Below are 24,906 nucleotides of genomic sequence, written 5' to 3'. Positions count from 1 at the left end.
TATATACAGAATAGATAAACAACAAAGACCTACTGTACAGCACAGGGAACTATATTAAATATCTTGTAATAAACCATAATGGAAAAAATATTAAAAAGAATGTATGCATATGTATAACTGAATCACTGTGCTGTACAGCAGAAACTCACACAACACTGTAAATCAACTAAACTTCAATCAAAAACAGTTATCACTCCTTTAATTACAAGTCTTAGCAGAACACTTAAAAATGAGATGGATTTTTCCTTTTTGCAATGTACATCATAAACCTCCAAAGTTTTATTACCCATCAATTTTCTCAACATATGAACGATATTAAAAAAGTACACTTTTTATTGTTAATTTATATATATATATAGAACAACCATGCCCATGGAACCACCACTCATAATTTAAAAATATTATTTGTCTGCCACATTTGACACTAATCTTTTTTCTTCACTAAAGGAAATAAAATATTAAAACTCAATTCACCTTTCCCCAGTTTTGTTCCCTACCCTTCCTGTCCCCAGAAAATCATTACCCAGAATTCATTATACATATATATATTTATAAATATATTTACATATATTTATATATGTATAACTCAAGGCATTTAAAAAATAATCATGCTACACATATATACATCTAAATGTAATTTTGGGGGTTTTTTACTTAGTGCATTGCTAAATATTTTTGTGCAAGTTGGATTTTTATTAAATATTATTTTTCATCTAACCTATCCATATTGGTACATAGACCTAGTTTATCCATTTCAATTGCAGCAGAATATTCAAATTTTATTTTTGATGTACTTCTTAAAGAATTTCACTACTTTAATAGAGTTTTCATATAATGGCTTTTTCTTCTGCTTCCCTGTTTCCCTCCCTTTCTGGCCTTTCTGATCCAACACACACACACACACACACACACACAGACACACACACTCAGAATTTTTATTTTAGGGCTCTTAAGCCCCAGATTCTGTTGGAGAATGTTCTTGTATCAGGTTCCCTGGCTCTAAGTGTACAAAAGGCTGAGATGTAGAGTGTGGACAGGAAATACCTGAACTTTTGTCTGGACCCCCTTGGGTACAGTAATTATATATCACTCAGAACCTGTTTGCAATTGAGTGTGAACATGTGAAAATTTAGTGACTATGTTTGGAATGTCACGTTAATTTTCCCAAATGGTTAAGTGGCACTTAAGGAACAAAAACTAGGGTAGGATAGGGTGTTATAGATCACTGACTTAACAGGGTGCTTCCACTGACAATGCTTTTCAGCTTTGTAATTTGGAAAGGAAAGTGAAAAGGAAGGGTGAGCTCATCAGCTCACTCAGAAAACTAAACTCTCTCATAAAGGTTTGCTCTTGGGATTGCTTTGGATGAAAGAATGCTGCAGCCTCCCTGTCCCCAGGTCCCATTTCTTCCAATTCTGGATTTAATTAGTATTACATTCTTTTCCTACACACACACACACACACACACACACACACACACACACACACACACACGTATCTCCAAGGTCAAACTATAAACCTGAATATTCAAAATAATTTAACTATATTTTTATGAGTAAGATTATATTTGTCCCACATATTGTGACAAATCTTACTTCCACCTCCTTTATGTTTCAGAATTGAATGTCAGTCGATTAAAATAATTAAATGCCTCAGAAAAGAGCAGCTCAAGCTAACTTTCATCTCCTCCCCTCAAAAATATCATATTTTACTTTATAACTATCCACAGGCTACTGATTACATTTATGGAACTTTATATATACAGTGATTCTGTATTGTACAATTAATGTGAGCAACACTGTGCTATGGATGCTATAAAATAAAATAAAAACAACAACAAATACAAAAATGATCCTTTTCCTCAGGAAGTTTACATTCTAATAAGTGGAATGACACAATCAGAAATAAGTAGCATTGACTATTAATATATTTTAATAGGGAAGAAGGGAAAATTTTACCCATTAAGAAAGAAATGTGGCTGGAAGCCCAGGAAGAGTTTTGTCAACTATACTCATCAGGAAGCAAGGCACCATGGAACAGGACAGGATTGGAGACTGGGAATTCTAAAACGTTTTTCTCCACCCTAGCTCTACTCTTACTTACTTAGCATCATGCCTGACACACAGTAGGTGCCAATGAAAATTTGTTGACTTACTGTGTGGACTTGAGAGCAACACAGTTTCTCACAGTCTTTGTTCCTCTCCCAAAAATGGGGATAGGAGATAATTCATAAAGGTCTCATGAGGATCAAATAAAATAATATATATGAAAACATATATAGTAAGCTTAAAGGCACTAGAAATATATTGCTTACCATTCTTTGGGGAATTTTAAAGTGAGTCGCAGAATTTTTAAACCCTGTGCATCACAGTATGAAGGTAACTTTTCTGTGAAGAGCCCAGGGTTGGGAAAGGGAAAGAGAAACTTAGCTCACTGTTATCCTCTTCCTTTGGCCTCAGCCATCCCCCAGCCCACCTTCCCTCCTTCCCCTGGTCAAGAGGTGGCTGACCTTCCAAACTTGTGATTTCCTTTCCCATGGGTGAGTGGGACTTTTCCCAGAAGAATGTTAAACACAAACTACCTCCACACCTAAACCGACCCCACATTGAAGCCAATCAGTATCTCCTCTACAAGCCCCAGCATATAACAGTCTTAGAGAGGAAGATTTAACAACTGGGTTTGTAAAGCTGTGGCATTATCTGTGATTTAAAATTCTCATTCTAGGCCAAACTGCTTGCTAGAAACAATGGAAGAGCTGTGTGTATACTACCTGCAATTTCCATGTTCTGTGGTGGCCTGAGGAAAGATGCCCGGATCTGGAAATAAAACACAGCACAGTGTAACCACAGTGATCAAGAGGTAATGAGGAACCTGCTCTCACAGGTTAGACATCTAAATCACACCCTTGGAGATAACATTTATTATCTGAAAATAGGAACATTCTGAGCATTGTGACATTGACCAAACCTTCTGTACAATTCCTCAAAACAGGCATTGTGTGAATACAGTATGTCAGGGGATTGTATTTCATGTGCTAATCTTTTCATGACACTCTCCTTCTACAGCATTTCAGTGATGGTGTAAAGAAAAAAAATATGAGTCAACCAAAAAGGGAGATGACTAGGATTATCCCAAAAGAAAAAGAGACAGAGGGAAAGGAGGAGAAAGGAAGAAGGGGAGAAAAGAGGGAGGTGGGAGGGAAGGAAGAAAGGAAGGAAATGGAAATAGGATGGTTCCTAGTGGAGCAGGTAAAACAGATTAGGCAAAACATAGGACAATGTATGGTGCTCAATCTACCTTGGCGTATTTGAGAGAGACTATTTTATTAGGGTATTTTACTATTGACAGACTTTCTATTAAAATGCAAATTGTGTACATATTAGTAGTAACCCTCCACATATAAATCAAATTGGTTCTAAGTACATGCCATTCTTCTCAAAGATGCCAATAAAGTGTTGGGATTACAGCAAAAATAAAAGAACAGTAAGGTCCTATAAATTTCCATGAGCTGTATGATTCATTCCTTATCAATCTAACTAGTTAGAATCTTTTCAATCTTTTGTTTAAATTTCTTCTTCCTCATATGTAAACACATCTAATACATTTATAGTTATGACATTCTGCACAGTGTCCAACACACAGTATTTGTTCCCTTCCCCTTTTCCTCATATCTTTCTTTTTTTCTATGGTATCTGCCTAAACTGGTGTGTATGTGGTACCATCAAACAAGGTGGCATGAGTAAGAAGAAGTGACTGTGAAGAATAAATAGAGGTGATTTCAAAAATAGAAAAGTTCTTGGGTAGGTAGTTTTCAAAAAGGGTAAACTGACTTTCCGATGATATATAAGTTGTTTCCCTCAAAGTATTTTCCTTCTTTTAACCCTCACGTGTCCCCATTTCTTTGCAATCCTTCTCTCTCTGTTCTCCTTTGCTTTCAGATGACTTTTTGTCTTTCTCTACTACTTTTTTCTCTTTTTTTCTGTTTTCCTCTCAACATTGGAGGCTACTGCTTTAAGGGTGTTTCCTCTCTTCTTTCCCACGGGATTTTTCATGGGAGTCAATTTGTGGGTGAACCTCAGTATGTCGAGATGCAAGCGGATGAATATATTGCCAGATTCTCACCACAATGCAGTTTTTTAAGAAAACGTTAAGAGACTGTATTTACAGATGCTTCATAGAGAAAACCTTCAGAAGCCCCCAGGTTTCGGAGTGGATCTCTAAATGCATACCAACGTATCAGGGGCAGCGTGGTGCAGTTTTCTTCAGCCACATCCCTCACGCCCCACTTAAGGATGTTGCCATTCATTGGCTCCTCTGTGGTTCAGGTTTTTACAAGTAGAGCCAAGTCCTCAGGCATCTACTCTTCTTTATCATCCTTTCCCCCAGGCCGGACAGCGCCACACCGGAACAGCCCTGAACCAGCAGCGCACGTGCGGTTGGCAGCGGCGACAGAAGGTCTGTGCAAGTTTAGCGGACGAGCAACCTGAAAATTCGTCCTGTCCGCAGGCCACCGGACAGGACACAGCCAATCCAGAGCTAAAGCGGGTTGTTCCAAAAAAAAGGAGTTCTGAATCCACATCTTACAGGGAATCACTCTAAGCAGATGGCATTTTTCTATAGAACAATAAATACACTGTTTGGGGTTTTCATTCCTAAATGGAGTCAGACTTCAAATGAATCATAAACATGACCAGCAATGTCTTTAAAGTGAAGGTACAGTAACTGTAAACTACTGGAAAAGCTAGTGAAATTCCAAGTCCTAAGAAATAGATTTTAAATGTATAATTTACATGGATGATTATGTTATAAATCCCTGTTATAAAGTGTCTCTCCAAAGACCGAGGACTCTCCTTAATTTAGTTTAAACCTAATGTTCTAGGTATAAAAAATACAGGCCAGGGGCTTCCCTGGTGGTGCAGTGGTTAAGAATCCACCTGCCAATGCAGGGGACAGGGGTTCAAGCCCTGGTAGGGGAAGATCCCACATGCCATGGAGCAGCTAAGCCTGTGCGCCAAAACTTTTGAGCCTGCGCTCTAGAGCCCGCGAGCCACAGCTGCTGAAGCCCGCGCGCGTAGAGCCCGTGCTCCGCAACAAGAGAAGCCACCGTAATAATGAGAAGCCCGCGCACTGCAACGAAGAGTAGCCCCCACTCACCGCAACTGGAGAAAGTCCACGTGCAACAACGAAGACCCAAAAGCAGCCAAAAATAAATAAATAAAATAAAAATAAAATTTCATCATATTACTAACATAAGTTCAGCATAAACCCGCTTGTAAGTAGGTGTTAAGCTGAATGTAAAAGAGAAATTCTGAAGGATTTTTCTGCAAGCATGTCTCAAGTATCTGCCCTCAAAGCTCTCTCTCAAAAGAAAATTAGCAAATAGGCTATTGAGTTTCACAAGTATCTTCACACAAATAGTTCCTCCCCACTGGCCACAACCGCGCGTCTCAGACTTTGGAACAAAACTTCGAAAAACATCCTTTATTTTTCGAACTGTAGTTTTGCTTTTGGAGATGCAACATTGCCTTGAGGAAAGTATTGGGTTGGCCAAAATGTTCAGTCAGGTTTTTCCATAAGATGTTACGGAAAAACCAAAACAAACTTTTTGGCTAACCCAATAATTTGGATTGGAATCCTATTTTATTTGAATCTTGGTTTCACTAATTATTGGTCTTAAGCTAGAGCAGGTCCTGTGAGCCTCTGAGCCTGTTTACATACCTGTGAAATCATAATACAATAACACTGGCCCACCCACCTCACAAAGGATGTTTAAAGCACCCACTATAATAATATATAAGAAAATAATTTGCAAACTTTGGTTATGATCCTTGTGGATATTTCACGTATCACCCAAATACTGTCCTGATAGTGTTTCATAACAATTTTCACTCATAGTGGTTTTGTTTTTTTTTTTCCTAGCTACAGGATAACTCTATTAAGAACAAAGACTAGATTGTGTGAGAAATTCATGTATGTTGCTATAAGGATCAAACTGTGACTGTCTCCTTAGTGAGGAGGTACGTAAATGTTCTACAACAAGGGATGAACTGGAGATTTTCAACAATAAGTTCCTGCCTTTATTAAGGCAATTCTTGCCAACAGAATCTTCCATCAGGGCAGCTCTGGGTGCCAGCAGCTCCAGGGTGGTTGTTCTTAAAGGATTAACTCCTAGCAAAGACCTTCTATGTAATTCCCATTTGCTCCCCAGAGGTCCCAACACCTTCTCTTAAGAGTGACTCTGGTCAGCTCTCTGAAGGACCTCCACCTTTCTTGTCAATTCCTAGTCCAGTGTCACTGTCTCAGTACCATCTGTCCAACAAGTATTTATTAAGTTCCCACAATTTGCCCAACACTGTGTTTAATGCTAGGGATAAAAGAATGCAAAGCAATATGAGAAACTTATAGGCTAGTGTTAGCTACAGACTCACCTCCAGAGACAGATATGCCTAGCTGACATTCAGGTGACTGCCAACTCATAAGGATCCCAGCTAAAACCAGAACTAGAAGATTATGAGCTAAATAAATGTATATATTTTTAACTCACTAAGTTTTGGGGTGGTTAGTTAAATGGCAAAATCTGATAAAATAATGATAAAATGAGGATGAAATAAATATTGTTCATAAGAAACTATGCTAATTATATTGCTGATGGTGATAGAAATGGCCACTACTATGGAGCAAATACAGGGCATCACAAATGGCACATTTAACCAGAGATGTTTAGGTTTTACAGCAATGCATTTTTAGCTCTTTCAGCTCAGGCTGTCATAACAAAATACCATAGACAGGGTGGCTTAAACAACAGAAATTAATTTTCTCACAGTTCTGGAGTCTGGAAAGTCCAAGATCAAGGTGGCAGCTGATTCAGTTTCTGGTGAGAGCTCTCTTCCTGGCTTGCAGAGGGTTATCTCTTCATTGTGTCCTCACATGACGGAATGAACTCTATTGTCTCTTACTCTTCTTTGTAAGGACACCATCCCTACTGGGTTACAGGCCCACCCATATGACTTCATTATTCTTTATCACCTCCTCAGAGGTCTTATCTCCAAATACAGTTACATTGGGGGTTCGGGCTTCAACATATGAATTTGGGGGAAACATAAATGTTCAGTCCATAACATCTCAAAAAGCACTATTATTGTTGAAATTCCTATAGAAAAATTCACTTTGTTATTGCAAGATTGAAACTTTCTAGTCCTTAACTCCTTTTTCCCTGTTAAACAATTACTTTTAATAACAAAATTTCTTAGGAATGCAACTTTTGCAATATTAAGCTGAACATATAAAACTAATTCTCTCTAAAATTTTTGCTATAGAACCCAATATTTTATGTAGAAAAAGCATTATACTTGAAGAAATAACTTGAGCTTTAGTAGCTTTTTAGAAGTGAAGGTAGTCTTTAAAACAAGTAAATCACGGACTTCCCTGGTGGCGCACTAGTTAAGAATCTGTCTGCCAATGCAAGGGATACTGGTTTGAGTCCTCGTCTGGGAGGATCCCACATGCTGTGGAGCAACTAAGCCCATGCACCACAACTACCAAGCCAGTGCCACAACTACTGAATCCTGCATGCCTAGAACCCATGCTCCACAACAAGAGAAGCCACTGCAGTGAGAAGCCTGTGCACCACAACGAAGAGTAGCCCCCACTCACCACAACTAGAGGAAGCCTGTACACAGCAATGAAGACCCAACGCAGCCAAAATAAATAAATAAATAAATAAATTTATTTTAAAAATAATAAAAATAAAACAAGTAAGTCATGTTTGATGTTTTACTCCTTAGAAAAACAATCCTCCAAGGTCCACAAACTCATCTCATTTGGCATTTTTATTATTTCCCTTTCTTCTCATATATTTTTATTTTTACATTTTAGAAATAAAATGTCAACTTGTGATATTATTTTAATAACAAAATAGAAACAGTTATATTAAGTAAATGGCAAAGAATGTTTAAAGCCTGTTAGATATTTGTTTATGCTTAGTGCAATAAGGCAATATCAACTTGTGATATTATTTGAATAACAAAATAGAAACAGTTATATTAAGTAAATGGCAAAGAATGTTTAAAGCCTGTTATATATTTGTTTATGCTTAGTGCAATAAGGTAGACAGAGAAAGACAAATAATGTATATCACTTATACATGGAATCTAAAACATACAACAAACTAGTGAATATAACAAAAAAGAAGCAGACTCACAGATATAGAGAACAAACTTGTGGTTACCAGTGGGGAGAGGGAAGTGGGGAGGGGCAAAATAGGTGTAGGGGATTAAGAGGTACAAACTACTATGTATAAAATAAATAAGCTACAAGGATGCATTGTACAGCACAGGGAATATAGCCAATATTTTATAATAACTATAATTGGAATATAACCTTTAAAAATTGTGAATCACTATGTTTTACACCTGAAATTTATATAATATTGTAAATCAACTGTACCTCAATTAAAAAAAAGTCTATTAGGTATTTGAATACTATAAGTTTACCACAATGCATATAAAGAGACATTTTTGCAAATTTTGTATTTCTCATGGCACCATGCTACAAAAATATCACTGCCATACTGTTTCACATTTGAAGTGTTTTGTATTTTATTAAGGAAAGAAGGCTAACGTATACAACATAGTGGCTACATCTTAAAACATAAAAGAATGGCCTATTCAATTCAATAAATATTGTTGGTTGTCTACTATTATATTATTTCCTTTTTTTATACACCAACATGAAGTCAATAGATATAGATTATACCCTACCCTGATATCATGAAGATATTTTCCTGTGTTGATAATTTTGCCTTTCAATTTCAGGTCTTTAATCAACCCAGGGTTCATTTTATGTATGATATAAAGTAGGATTTTTATTTGTTTTTCATATGAATACAGGTGTCCTGAATAGAATTTATGAAAAAGATTGTCCATCCTCCACTAACCCTCCATGTCATCCCTGTCATATATATGTCTATATGTGTGTGCATCTGCTCTTGGGCTCTCCATTTTATTTCATTAGCCGGTCTATATCTATATCCATGCCACATTATCTTAATTAATATAGCTTTATAATGTCTTTTTTTTAATCTAATTTCCCCTCTTCCTACCCCCCACAACTCTGGTAATTACGAATCTTATTTCTTTTTCTATGAGTTTGTTTGCTTGTTTGTTTGTTTGCTGAAGTGTAATTGACCTACAACACTAAGTTAGGTCCTGGTGCATAACACAGTGTTTCCATATTTCTATACATGTGTATCTAGGCAATAAGTCTTAATATACAGTAGAGCAATTCTTTGCAAGACTGTATTTATATGCAGTCTCTTGAATTTACATATGCATTTTTTATCAACTTGTCAATTGTTATGGAAAAAACATGTTATGATTTTGACTAGGATTGCACTAAATCTATAAATCATTTGGAGATAAAATAAATTAATATAATTTATCTTTTCATTTATTTAGGTATTGTTTAATATCTTTCAATTATTTTTTAAATCTCCTCATAGAGTTCTTGAACATGTTCTGTTAGATATGTTTTTATATAATTTGTATGCTTGGTGCTATTATAAATGGTATCTTTAACTTTTTTGTCTGTATTCTTACCATTTATTACTCTTCTATAGGGATGTAATTATTTTACTATACAGACTTTCATTTAGCAACTTTGCCTTCCTCTTTTATTAATTCGAGTAATTTATTTGTAGGCACTTTGGGTTATTCCTTGTACAATTATATGATTTGCAAATAAGTTTTCACATTTTTGTTCTTTTCTATCCTTAAACACATTTCTTTTTCTTGTCATACCACACTGTCTAGAAACACTGGTAAAATATTGAACAAAAAAGGTAGTCCTTAGAATCTTGGTCTTTTCCCAAACTCAGAGATCAAGGCTTCAGTTTGTTCTCACTGTATATAAAGTTAACTGTTGATTTTAAGTCAGATTAAGAAAGTTGCCTTCTGTTTCTAAGTTGCCAAGAACATCAACATCAATGAATATTATACTTTATTGAGTGCTTTTTCTGCAACTCTTGAGGTAATTTTATGGTCTCCTTTAATCTTGTATTATGGCAAATTATATTAATATACTTTTTAATATTAATACAAACTTATCTTCCTGAAATAAACTCAACTTTTTCATGGTGGATTATACCATTATGCCTTATAAATGTTCTAAATTCTTTTTGTAAGTATATTATTTATGATTTTTGCATCCTTGCCTCATAAATAAAATTTGCTTATGTCTTTGTTACCTTACTATCTTTGTTGCATTTTGGTATTGAAATTACACTAGCTTCATAAATAAATTTTTAGTGCCCTGGAAGAGTATGATTAAGCTTGAAATGATTTGTTCCATGAACACTAGTTTGAACATATCGATAGAGAGAATGTGTGCTTGGAATTTTCTTAGAGGGAATATCTTTGGCTACTGATGCAATTTTTTAGTAATTATAGCACAATCCAGATCTTCCAACTGTTTTTTAGGTAAATTTGCTAATACATATATATATACATTTTATAGAAAGTTGTCAATTTAGTTAATATTTTAAGTCAATTAAAGCATAAGGTTAAAGCATAAAGTTTTCATAAAACTGTCATAAATGTTAAAATTCCTGGAAATATCCAAATAAGTTATAAACTCATGTCCAGACAAAAAATCTGCACATGAATGTTTATAGCAGCTTTGTTCATAATTGCCGAGACTTAGAAGCAACCAAATGTCCTTCAATAGATGAATGGATAAGTAAATCATGGCACATCTGTATGATAGGATATTATTTAGCAATAAAAGTAAATGAGCTATCAAGCCATGAGAAGATGTGGAGGAACCTTAAATGCATATTGTTAAGTGAAAGAATTCAATTTGAAAAGTCTACATACTGTATGATTCCACCTCTGTGACATTCTGGAAAAGGTGAAACTATGGAGACAGCATAAAGAGCAGTGGTTGCCAGGGGTTTGGAGAAGGGAAGATGGGATGACTAAGTGGAGCACAGAGGGTTTTTCAGGGCAGTGAAACTATTCTGAAATATACTATGACAGTGAATAGTGTCATTATACATTTGCCAAAACCCATAGAATATATCAAGACAACACAAGGCGTGAACCCTGATGTAAACTATAAACTCTGGTTGTTAATAATGAGTGAATAAAGGCTCATCAGTGATAACAAATGTTCCACACCAATGCAAAATGTTAATAATAAGGGAAACTATGTTCAGGGAGGAGGGGTATCTGGGAATTCTCTGTATGTTCTGCTCAATCTTCTGTAAATCTAAAACTGAATTTAAAAATAGTCCATTAAATAAGTTAATTAATAAATAAGCGTTACATTCATTTACTTTTTCCCATATGATGTTTCCTAGTTTCCTTTAGAATTGCATTAATCTTTGAACATATGTTTCCATTACTATATTACATTTTTATAAGGATGGAATCCAAAGCTAAGTCCTGGATCCAGTTTCCTCTTTTACAAACTCTTTCTGTGTAATTAAAACACCACATTTTTTCCCTAATTGACTCATTTTTATGAATATGTTACTTTGATAGACAGTTTTGAGAAATGTTCTCAAAACTGTAGGTTTCCTTCCTGAATAACGTTTTTTTAAAAAATTAAAGTTTCATTATTGTTGGCAAACTGTGACATTTTTTAAGGTCAATAACATTTGTTAAGCACCAGCTACACCAACTAAGATAATTCTTAGCTTACCTTAGTGCACATTTGCCTGAAATGGTCAATTTAATAAATTTATTTATTTATATTAACATAGCAGTCACATAAATCCTTCAGAGCAGATATTCCACAACTTTAGATAAGTTCCATAACTCTGATGGATTGATGATATTTTTCCAATGAGCACGGGAAACAGAAAGAACCAATTCAAGCAATTAAACAAAGACATATGGCTCAGGACACACTGAATGTCCGATGCTCTCTTTCCTATTGAATGCAGCCCATCTGCACAAAGATGAAAGTTATGCATGTGGCCCTCTAATTGCCTGAGAGAATCTGGTTATGTTTTATTTGAGATGTTTAGTTAAAATGATTTTCCTAAACTTCAGAATTTAATCCACTTTTTTCCTTTGGCAGCTATTTTTCCCTCAAATTACAGATGATCTACGAAGTTGAAGGAAATCGTAAGTTTGATTCTTCTGCATTGACTTAAGCAGCAAGTTTGAAATATCAGGATTATTTTATGAGATTCCCTACAACTAAGCAGAAAATTTATTTGCTACTATTAGTTATCTTTTTGAAAAATATTTGATTAGAACGAACATTCTTTTGTTTATTCTTTCTTTTGTTTATTTGATTTGGAGGAACTATATGAATGAAGGACAGAGGAAAAATAAACTATCGTAATACATAAAGTTTGAGGTTTAGTTTATAATTCCAAGCTCTTTTATTTCGGATAAACTTGAAGCTAATTGAACTATTTCTACTTCAAACTCCTAAATATCAGGAACTATGATACTAACAGTAAGAATGAAGAAAATAAAGAGTCTTTTTTCCGTCCTCTGGGCATGTGGTTATGTGTTGGACTTCATTGTATTTTCTTACCTGTAAGTCTCAGGCACAGAATTTCTACTATATAGCTATTTGCTAACAAAATCAGTTAGTGGGCTTCCCTGGTGGCGCAGTGGTTGAGAGTCCGCCTGCCCATGCAAGGGACATGGGTTCGTGCCCCGGGCTGGGAAGATCCCACATGCCGCGGAGCGGCTGGGCCCGTGAGCCATGGCCGCTGAGCCTGCGCGTCCGGAGCCTGTGCTCCGCAATGGGAGAGGCCACAACAGTGAGAGGCCCGCGTACCGCAAAAAAAAAAAAAAAAAAAAAAATCAGTTAGTGATCAAAGTCTAGAGCAGGAATTTTTTAGCTTTCTTGAATAAAGAAATGAATCATATTTCAATACTTATTTTTGTAAATGTCCTCTCAAAGGCGAAACTCACTAAAAGTCAAATTTCTACACTAGGTCAGTTGCTTAGAAAACAGCTGTGGAATCACCCTGATTGAATCAGTCAGGTCTAATCAGCAGAAGAACCCAGACCAAGTAGTCCAATAGAGGTTATTAATAGAGACCACTAGTTACAAAGGAATAGGAGGAGCTAAAGACACTGAGGGAATGGTGAGGATACTCAGAGTTCAGTGTCAGCACACAGAGATTAGTATCAGCCGAAAGTTCTTCTAGAGCTGAAGAGATAAAGGAGGTGATGCTACCAAAGGCCTGAATACAGAGCATCCAGACAGAAGCTGAACCCACAGAGGAGCAGTCACTGAGACCTGCCCAGTGGAAACTGTGACCACAGAGAGGTCTGCCAGAAAGAGATGAAATAATGGAGACTCAGATTATGCTAGAAATGCAGCCCAAAGCCAAGGGAGATGGCAAAGAAGTAACCTAGCTTCTCTCCCTTAGTCCTCCAATTTCCCATTTTTGTCTCCCATTAGCCATATCTTTTCAGAAAACAAATGGCAAAGGGGGCGTGGAAAATCAAGTTCGTAGAGATCAGTACTTTGAGACACTGAGTAGGAGTAGCAAATGGATCCTTTCTCAAAGTGAAGTAGTCATGATTTGGTGGAATTCGGCAAAATATGCAGAAGCTTGGACTAGGAAAGAAGGAAGAAATGTAGGATTGGACATTCCCATAATAACTCTAAGAGTGACATTGTAACAGACAGGAATATTCACATTATTAGTGTTTATATTAAGCTTTATAGCAAAGGACAAAGGTTTCAAAAATGTTTTAAAAATATCTATGAGCTCTTGAATAAGTAATAAATCTTGCTTATGAAATTGTTGCCAAATTTCTTGTAATAGCAGCCATTTGTTGAATGCTTATTATGTGCCAGGCATGGCGCTATACATGCATTTTCTTATTTAATCCTCACAAGAACTCTATGAAGTAGATATGATTATCTATCTTCACTTTGTAGATAAAGGGACAAAGACTAAAAGAGGTTAAACAATTGTCTGAGTTTACAATGGTAGTAAGTGGGAGAGTTCCTATTCAAACCCAATTTTCCCAATCTCCAAGCTGTCATGATCACCATGCAATTCTGCCCCAATCAGTGCTGGCCAAATGAAGCTTCATTATGTTACTCATAATCACCTTTCTGGAGCAGATGGCTCTCTCCCACTTCCACAAGGCTGGCTCACAATAATGATGGTTAAAATTAAACAGGTGTTTTATATCCAACCCACACACAGAAGATGAAATCATGCTTACTTATATGACCAATGATTTGTATAAAAGCTGTATGTACATTTTCTATCATCTCTGCACAGATGCAGGAAGGAAGCACCCATCTACTGGCAGTGATAACAAGCCTTCTCCTTACCCAAAGCAGCCTTGCAGACCTCCCCGGACTCCAGGCCCTTGCTGGTTTTGCCTTGCCAGCCCTGAAGTAGAAAGCGTCTGGTGGTCAACACTGGCACGCATTGCTACCTTGCTCTGGCCAAAGGAGGCTTATCTGATGACTGTGCCCTCATTCTGCCCATTGGACACTACCATTCAGTGGAAGAGCTTTGGCAGAGGTGGTGGCAGAGGTGAAGTGTAATGCTACACTGGGGCAGTTTGTTAAGAGCCGAGGGAAACGGTGTGTTCTATTTGAGAGAGATCGTTGCCAAAGCTACTCAAAACCCATCAACCCCCATCTTTAGCAGGAGTGTCCTTGCTCAAAACCTGCCAACTCCCCACCTTTAGCAGGAGTGAACATAAATCTTTAAGTTAAAGGGTCCAGAGATAAGAAAAGAAGCTACACACACACACACAAAAAAAACAGAAGGAACCAGCTGGGACCAAGATGGCAATGAATCTGACCTCCAACAGACCCTGAATCTCATTATACATTGATTTTACTATATCAGCATATTAAATGACACACCTACCAGTAGCCATGACCAGACATTAAGGACCAAAAAAGGATAAAAATGGGGTGGTATCCCACTCCCTCAAAATAGCCCTGTCCCTTCCCCGGCAGACTAATGCATACACCTCCCCATCATTAGCCTCACTTCTCCTCCCTTTGTCTTTACTCTAAAATTAAATCCCTCTCGCCAGGTGGGTGAGAAGTTGATTTGTGAACTGCTTCTCCATTCTTTGGCCACTGAATAAAGCTTGTGCTGTGTCCATCTCACCTTCGGTTTTGTTATTCACCTACTTTAACCTGAACAGAAAAAGAACCTTCCCCTTCCAAGGCAGAGAGCCTCGGGCAGGCTTGGGCCTAAGCAGGGTCCATATGCCTTAATTCGGTAACAAGATAATAAGAGACATCACCTCCAACACCAGGTCATTCTTGTGCCATCAGCCAGGACACCACTGATGACATTAGAAATGCCTTCATTCCCCGGGCACAGGAACGACAGATAGTGCTCTCGGACACCCCAGCACTCTGCCGTGAAGCAGATGGCAGAGCCAGGAGCAGCAGCATATTTTTATGTTGTATTTGACTCGGGAGAGAAGCTTTTCCACAGAATTAAAGGAATTTTCCTTTGCAGTTTGGAAGAGAGGTCACAGCCAGTAAAGCCATCCTTAATATTCCTGACAAGTCTGACTGAAGGCAGTGTCGGAGCTGCAAGGGAGAGGAAGAGAGCCTGACTCACCAGGCTTCATTCTGGATGACTAAGCAAAGGGAGAGGGGCTTTATGAACTTCACAGGAAGTACCAGCAGGCTGTTTTTAAAGAAACTACAGTCTCCCATGGGGACTGTGGCCCTGCTTCTTTTTCGTGCATTCCCATGGAAACTACCTGCAGCAAAAGGCCTGAGATTGAATGGTTTTCGGAAAAAGTCACATTCTCGGATAAAAATCCAATATGTTGAAAGCATGTCTGTCACCCAGCTCCAAGTACAGCTTGTATTTATCAACATTTTCAAAAACGTTTAAAGTATCAAAATCTAAATGCTTTTCCATGAAAAAAAATATGTGTGATGGGTAGGAGCAACACAAATTCTGATATTTTTACTTTACACTAAATTAGACAGGTATTTGGTTGGATATTTAAGCTTAAAGAGCTTGATTAATTAATACTTAACTTCTGATACACTATATAGGGTGTATGTGGTGTGTGTGTGTGTGTGTGTGTGTGTGTGTGTGTGGTATGTGTGTGTGTTTAGAAGGAAACTGTGTAGTGTACTATACCAGAACTCTCTCAAAATTGGATAAGCCAATGGCATTTAAGAACCTTATTTTTAATGGGTATTAGTATTCAGAATAATAGAATATATGCTATATAGTAATGAAATTTAATCCTTATATATATGTATATAATGCTACCCAGGTTACACTGGACATGTTTCTCAAAGAAATGTACTTCGAAAAAAAGTAGTAAAGAGAAGAGTATCATTCTTCAGTTTCACCCATTGAGTATCATAAAAATATATTTTCCATCTCTGGGGCCAGCATGGCATTGGGTAAAGGAATTCAGGTGTCCCACCCGTCTCCTCCTTTTCCCTATAACCTTGGACATCTCACTTAGCCTTTCTTGTTCACAGTCATTTCTCCAAAGTGTGAGGCAATTACTTCCTCAAAATACATTCGAGGTAGGAAAATGTAAAATGAGATGGTTGATGTTAATGCACTTTGCAAATTATAAAATACTATACAAATTTTTAAGTTACAACAAAAATTCTTCTGAGTTCTTATGTGCTGGTTTAGATATACAGACACATCTATTATAAATGATTTCAAGCATGTGTGCACGCACGCGTGCGCGTGCGCGCGCACACACACACACACACACACACACCCCTAGAGGCCTAAGAACCAAGTGTCATGCCAAGTATGTGATGCACACTTTTATATGTTAGGATGCATGGATCATAAGAGGTATGATAGCATACCTTGCCCTGGCCTCTATCCTACTGCTGATCTCTCTTACTATGTTAAACAAATAGAGAGAATGGTGTGCCATCCACTGCTGGGAAAGGTATCTGTGGCAGAAAATCAATATTTCTAATTATATTGTGGTCCCCTCAAGGTTTTCCTTAGTGAGACTGGAAAAAAACACATTACCATCTCATCTCCATTTAGAAGAATATGGGATGGTACTTTCTCAGATAAATTACAAAAAGAACTTTCTCATGATTGACGTCTAGAAAAATAATAAGAAACATCGATTGTCATAAAGAGCAGAACTGTATTCACTGTTATTTTAAATAATATTTCTCTATACAAGATAATTCTACTAACTGAAAATTGGAGAAATGAGAAATTTTCAATTTGGGGGATTTAATTCCAGCCAATTTATTTTCTTTTTTTATCCAACACAAAAGTTCAAAATGCCATGTCCTCTGGTTGAATTATTAGGCCATCTTTTCTGTAGTTGTTGCCAAACAATTTATCATTATTAACTTTGCTTATTATTTCCTAGGTTTTTGTTTGTTTGTTTTAGATATGCCAGAGAGCAGTCTTTTTGATTGTCTTTATTTCATGAACTACTTCATGGAAAATTCCAATCTACTCATTTATGTGTTGGTCTTAATCTTCTTCTTGACTTCGTAAAGTTTTCAGTTATTATTTTTCCTAAATTCTGAAATAAAATATGTCACACACCAAGTAAGGGGCATAGTACAGAAGGAAAGCTGTATGTGAAAATGCTTAAACTCTTAGACTTCAGAACATCTCTCACACATAATAGAGAAACATAATTAAATAGATTTGGCCACATGAAAATAATAGCTCCTGATTTGGAAGTGCTGATTATTGTATTTTATTCTGGTTTATTTCCTAAAGCAGCAGAGGTTTGCATTTGTCTTTTGTAATCAACCTGAATTTATATTACAAATAAAACTGACAAACTTCTGGGCAGAATAACATGATTTATTTGGTACCGATACCAGGTTTCTAGATAGTGGGACTGGGAGGGTGTAATGGCTGACAATAGGGCTGGCCGTCTTTCAGTTTCAGATGACCAGGACATCTGTGGTGAAGCACAGGTGAACCATTAATGGTTCTAAATATAGCTCTGTTCCCTATTTAATTAGTATAAAAAATGTTCACAGATCACCCAATAATTTGTCAATTTTTATTTTAGGTATTATTGAGTTTTGGTCTTTTTCTATATCTTCATAGACATTTGTGCTGCCAGAATGATGACTGAAATACAGATTCAAACAGAAATTATAGAAAAGAAAGTAAAATATTCTTGAAGAATGAGAAATTCCAGTTGAGAGATGGAAGTAATTGTTTAACTTTAAAATGGGAAATTAAAGTCTCTAGTTACCTACTGTGGCATTTGAAAGGAATAAAACTGAGGCTTAAAATAACATTTATTGGCTCACAAATCTGCAGTTTGGGCTGCACTCCACTGAACAGTCTTTCTGCTAATCTCACCTGGGGTCACTCATGCAGTTTCTGGGATTGAGAGCTTTTCTGGGAATGGATGGTCCAAAATGCCTTCACTCATGTGTCTAGTGGTTATCCAAGACAGCCACCCAAGGCACCTCAATTATCCTATCCAAATTTTCTTATAGGGTGAAAGCAGATATTTTAAGGCCTCTCAGGATTCAGGCATACAAACCATACAAGGTCCCGTCTACTATTCTATTGGTCAAAACAAGACACAGTCCCATTCCAATCCAAGAGGTGGGAAAATAGATTCCATTTCTTGATGAAGAATAAGAAATTCACATTGCAAAGGGGCATGGACACAGGAGTATGATTCACTGGAGGGTCTTATTGTCCCAACCTATCAGTCAAGACATAAAACTACTTTTTCACAGTAATGATTATAACAACTTCTAATATGTATTGAAAAATTTACATGTGTCAAGCAACTTTTCTAAATAATTAACATATATTAGGGACTTCCCTGGTGGCACAGTGGTTAAGAATCTGCCTGCCAATGCAGGGGACACGGGTTCGATCCCTGGTCCAGGAAAATCCCACATCGCAGAGCAACTAAGCCTGTGAGCCACAACTACTGAAGCCCGTGTGCCTAGAGCCCATGCTCTGCAACAAGAGAAGCCACCTCAATGAGAAGCCTGTGCACCGCAATGAAGAGTAGCCCCTGCTCACTGCAACTAGAGAAAGCCTGCGTGCAGCAATGAAGACCCAACGCAGCCAAAAATAAATAAAATTTTTAAAATATATATATATATTAAATTTCAAGCAACTCTCTAAGATAGGTACTGATATTTTCATAATTTTATGGATGAGAAAATAAGATCATGCAGACATAAATGTATTAAAATTGTTTCAATAATTAAATAGTAGTAACATGATCCCAATGCAGAAGTAGACAGACATAATTAGAACAAAACAGAGAGTCCAGAGTTAGGCTAAACTATATGTGAGAATTCAATCTAATACAAAGCAGGCATTTTGCAAATCAAAACTACAGTCAGAATGGGCATCATCAAAATATCTACAAACAATAAATGCTGGAGAGGGTGTGGAGAAAAGGGAACCCTCTTGCACTGTTGGTGGGAATATAAATTGATACAGCCACTATGGCGAACAGTATGGAGGTTCCTTAAAAACTAAAAATACCATACAACCCAGCAATCCCACTACTGGGCATATACCCAGAGAAAAACCATAATTCAAAAACAGTCATGTACCATAATGTTCATTGCAGCTCTATTTACAATAGCCAGGACATGGAAGCAACCTAAGTGTCCATCGACAGATGGATGGATAAAGAAGATGTGGCACATACATACAATGGAATATTACTCAGCCATAAAAAGAAACAAAATTGAGTTATTTGTAATGAGGTGGATGGACCTAGAGTCTGTCATACAGAGTGAAGTAAGTCAGAAAGAGAAAAACAAATACCATATGCTAACACATATATATGGAATCTAAAAAGAAAAAAAGGGGGGGTTCTGAAGAACCAAGAGACAGGACAAGAATAAAGACACAGATGTAGAGAATGGACTTCAGGACACGGGGAGGGGGGAGGGTAAACTGGGATGAAGTGAGAGAGGGGCATGGACATATATGCACTGCCAAATGTAAAACAGATAGCTACTGGGAAGCAGCCACATAGCACAGGGAGATCAGCTCGGTGCTTTGTGACCACCTAGAAGGGTGGGATAGGGAGGGTGGGAGGGAGATGCAAGAGGGAGGAGATATGGGGATATGTGTATATGTATAGCTGATTCACTTTGTTGTGCAGCAGAAGATAGCACACCATTGTGGAGCAATTATACTCCAATAAAGATGTTAAAAAAAAAAAAAGCAGGCATTTCAAATTACTAAGATAAAGTATACTATGCAACAAATTCTTAAATTATTTGGTAATTGTTTCATAAAATAGATGATCAACAAAATGGTCAGTCATTTGGAAAAAAGTAAACTCCTGATAGACATCTCACTCACCAAAATGAATACAAATAGACTGAATACATAAGTATATAAATATTAATACTATAGAAGCACTGAAACAAAGTGTGAGTAAATACATCTAAAATCTTAGACTGCTCAAGAACAATTTTTTGAGTTTTTGTATTGACATATAGCTAATTTATAATATTATATTAGTTTCAAGTATACAATATCATGTTTCAGTATTTTTATAGATTATACTCCATTTAAAGTTACTACAAAATAATGGCTATATTTCCTTGTGCTGTACAATATATCTTTGTTGCTTATTTATATGATACATAGTAGCTTGTTTCTCTTAATCCCATATCCCTATCTTGCCCCTTCCCCCTTCCCAAACACATTTAGATCACAAAATCTTAGGGTAAGTCTGGCTATGAAAACCTGAACATCAGAAAAATAATTATAGATTTTATTACATAGCAATAATAATAGCTAAGACTCATTAATAACTTATAGGCAGTACTCAAAATGTTTTACAATTATTATAACATTTAACATTCACATAGTGTCTCCAAGTAGGTGCTAGCATTACTCACAATTTACATAGGAGGACACTGAGGTATAGAATCGCTAATTTTCTATTGTCCCATAGCTTATACTTGGCCAGCTAGAATTGGAACCTCAGCACTTTGACTACATAGCCTGCGCTCTGCCATAAAAATAAAGTAGTTTTTTTTAAAAGGCCAAAAAAAAGAAAAAATATAAAGTTGAAGACATGAAAAAAGTGGGAAAGGGAAATAGATAAAATACATGGTAAATGAGAAAAAGTCCTAACAAAGAAGAAAAATACCAATAGAAAAAAAAAATGGGCAAAGAATAGAAAATGGGAAATTCATACAGAAAAAGAAATACAAGTATTCAATAGAAACAAAAAATGTTCAATAGCATTAGCAATCAAACACAAACAAAAGTAGGAATAAATTATCAATGCCAATTATTAGCTTGGGAAACATAGGAATAATGAATAATGCCCAGAGCTTATGAATATTGTGAAATAGCTACATATATGCATTGATGGAAGGGATATAAATTGGAGGGTGATTTAAAGAAATATCCCCAAAGTTAGAATGATCACACCCTGAAAATTGATAATATTTCCTGTAAAAATTTATCCTGAGAAGATACCTAGACATTTGCACAAAGATGTACTTTTATCGCATTGTTGTTTGTAAAATGAGAAAGAAAAGAGGAAGCCATTTTAAAACTCCTCAGTAAGGGACTGGCTAATAAATTTTAGAACAACTGTGTCATAAAATGGAATCCTGTCCAGGCATTAAAATAGATGATGTAAATCTATTCACACTGACACTGAAATACCTACCCACTATCTTGGTGAATGAAAAAAGGCTGTAAAACATTCTGTAATGTGTGGTCCTCTTAATATAAAAGTACATGTTAATGCATTAAGAGAGTATGAAAGAATATTCACACTGAGGTTAATAGTAGTTGTAGTTGAGATACAGAGGAATTGATTTTTATTATTTATCCCTCTATGCATTATTTAACTTTTTTACAAGAAGCAATTTTTTTTTTTTTTTTTTTTGTAAAACAGAAAGCTTGGCTTTCTGGATGTGGCAGCATGAAGACAGTGTAGAATCCTCTCCCCCACCAAGAAAAGCATAAAACTGGACAAAGTTGTTAAAAACAAACATTTCAGTACCATAAAAATATTGACCAATGATAAAAAACAAATTGAGACATAATTTGGATTTAAAGACACAATTAGGTTGAAAGTAAAAGGGTGAAAAAAGATATACCATACATTCAGTAGCCATAAAAACGCTGGAGTGGCTATACTAACATCAGGCAAAACAGAAGTTAAGACAAAAAATATTTCTAGTGACAAAGAAGGTCATTTCATGATACAAGGGTCAATATATATGGAAGTTATAAATGCCTAATATTAGAGCCTCAAAATACATAAATATATACAGAACTGAAAGGAAAAATTGACAGTTCAATAATTACAGGTGGAGATTTCAATATCCTACGTCTAGCAATTGATAGAACTGGGCAGAAAATCAATACTGATATAGAAGATTTGAACACCTCAATCAACTTCACCTGACATTTACAGAACACTCCACCCATAAACAGCAGAATACACATTCTTTTCAAGGACGAAGGGAACATTTCCCAAAACAGACCATAGTCTAGGCCATAAAATGTCTCAATAAATTTAAAAGAATTGAAATCATATAAAATATGTTCTCTGAGCACAATAAAATTAAATTAGAAATTAACAACAGGAAAAATTTTGAGAGATCCCAAATATCTGGAAATTAAACAACACATTTATAAATAACCCAAAGATCAGATAAGAAATCACAGTGAAAATAAGAAAATATCTTGACTACTTGAAAAGGAAAACACAACATATCAAAAGGGAATGCAGCTAAAGTAGTGCTTAGAGGGAAATTTAGTGCTTTGAACACTTACATTAGAAAGTAATAAAGATCTAAAATGACTAAGCTTCTAAACAAGGAAATAATAATACTAAAAACAAGGAAATAATAGAGATTACTGCTGAAAGCAATGAAAACAGAAAACTAATAGAGAAAATCAGTGGAACCAAAAGTTGGTTCTTTGAAAAGTTAACAAAATTGATAAAGAGTTGCACTGACAAAGGCAAGAAAGAGAGAAGCACAAATCAATAAAATCAGGAATGAATGAAGGGGCATTAGTAATTCTCCAACAGAAATTTAAATGATTATAAGAAAATATTGCAATCTACTTTATGTCAACAAATTTAACAACTTAGATGAAATAGACATACTGATACAAATATACTTATTACCAAAAGAGACACAAGAAGAAATAGAATATCTGTATAAACCTATAGCAAGTGAAGGAATAAAATTAGTAATTAAAAAGCCTCCCACAAAAAAAAAACAACAAAAACAGATCCAGGTGACCTCACTATGCATTCTACATAACATTTAAAGAAAAAAATGATACCAACCAAACACAAACTCTTTCAGAGAAGGAAGAAACACCTTCCAATTCATCCTGAGGCCAGAAAACTGTAAAGAAATATCCTAAATAAATATAGATACAAAAATCCTTTTATAAAATATTAGCAAATCTAGCCAACATAGCAAAAGGATTATATACCATGTCCAAGTGGGATTTTCTCAAGGAATACAAAATTGGTTTAACATCCAACAAAAATCAAATAGTGTAATACACAATATCAGTGGAATAAAGGACAAAACCACTTGGCCATCTCAGCAGAATCAGAAAAGCATTTGAAAAAAATCCAATATCCACTTATGATTAAAAACTACTTTCAACAAATTAGAAATTGTAGGGAACATTGTCAGTCTCACAAAGGGCAACTAAGAAAAGCTGACAATTCTTAATAGTGAAGGATTGAATGATTTCACACTTAGATCAGGAACAAAGAGAAGATGTTTGCTCTCGTCACTTCTATTCAATACTGTGTGAGAGGTTCTAGACCGTGCAATCAGGCCAGAAAAATAAACTAAAAGCATATATCGAAAAAAAAGAAGTAAAACTGTCTTCATGGGCAGACAACATGGTCCTGTGTGTAGAAAATCTTAAGGAACCTCAAAAAAAATAAGACAAAAGAAAATCTAGAATTAGTAAACAAATTTGAAAGGTCAAAGGATACAAAATCAAAATTAAAAACACAATTATGTTTCATAATACTAGCAAAAACAATCAAAAACTGAAATTGAGAAAACAGTTTCATTCACAATAACATCAAAAACAAATACTATACTTAGGAATAAATTTAATAAAAGAAGTGAAAGACCTGTAAACGGAAATCTAAAAAGATTACTGAAAGCATTTAAAGGAGATCTATAACAAAATAGAAACCCATTCTATATTCATGGATTGTAAGACTCAATATTTTTAAGATATCAGGTCTCCCCAAATTGATGTATATATTTAATGTAATCTCTATTAAAATCTTTATAGTCTTTTTTGAAAAAGTTGACAAGGTGATCCAAAAATAAGTGGCAAAGCAAAAGGCCTGGAATACCAAAAAAGCTTCGAAAAAGAACAGAGTTGGAGGACTTATACCACCTGACTGCACAACTATTTATAAAACAACTATTTATAAAACTATAAGACAGTGTGATATTGCATTAGGAGACATATAGATCATGGATCAGAATAGAAAATCCCAAAATAAAGGTTTACATATCTGGTCAATTGTTTTGTTTCGTTTTCTAGGCATGGATATTTAAGTAAATGTTTATTTCCCTGGTTATGTTAAGTTTTCTCAAAAGTCTTTTTTAAAAAAATAAGTGTTTTGTTTTAGAATAGTTTTAGATTTACAGATAGTACAGAGAGTTTCTGCATATGGTGTACCCATTTTCCCCTATGGTTAATATCTTACATTACTGTGTTTATCTGTCATAACTAATAAACCAACCTTAATATAATATTATTACCTAGACTTGAAACTTTATTTGAATTTCCTCAGTTTGTACCTAATATCCCTTTTCTGTTCCAGGATCCCATCCAGGATACCACGTTGCATTTAGTCGTCACGTCTCGTTAAGCTCCTCTAGACTGTGACAGTTTGTCAAGCTTTCCTTGTTTTATTGACCTTGACA

General features: G+C 35.7%; 1 pseudogene across 1 annotated transcript; it reads left to right on the top strand.

The window, feature by feature from the left end:
- The first annotated feature begins 2,806 nt into the window (after positions 1–2,806).
- LOC307195481 (CWF19-like protein 1) lies at positions 2,807–15,868 on the top strand (annotated as a pseudogene). Its single transcript has 5 exons — positions 2,807–2,859; positions 4,326–4,545; positions 12,104–12,128; positions 14,270–14,603; positions 15,244–15,868. The product of its transcript is annotated as a CWF19-like protein 1 (transcript).
- Positions 15,869–24,906: the final 9,038 nt, after the last annotated feature.

Source organism: Stenella coeruleoalba (assembly GCF_951394435.1).
Source record: "Stenella coeruleoalba genome assembly, chromosome: 12".
Classification (NCBI taxonomy): domain Eukaryota; kingdom Metazoa; phylum Chordata; class Mammalia; order Artiodactyla; family Delphinidae; genus Stenella; species Stenella coeruleoalba.
Note: the sequence above shows the minus strand (reverse complement) of the source record. Positions and strands in the feature narration are given on the sequence as shown.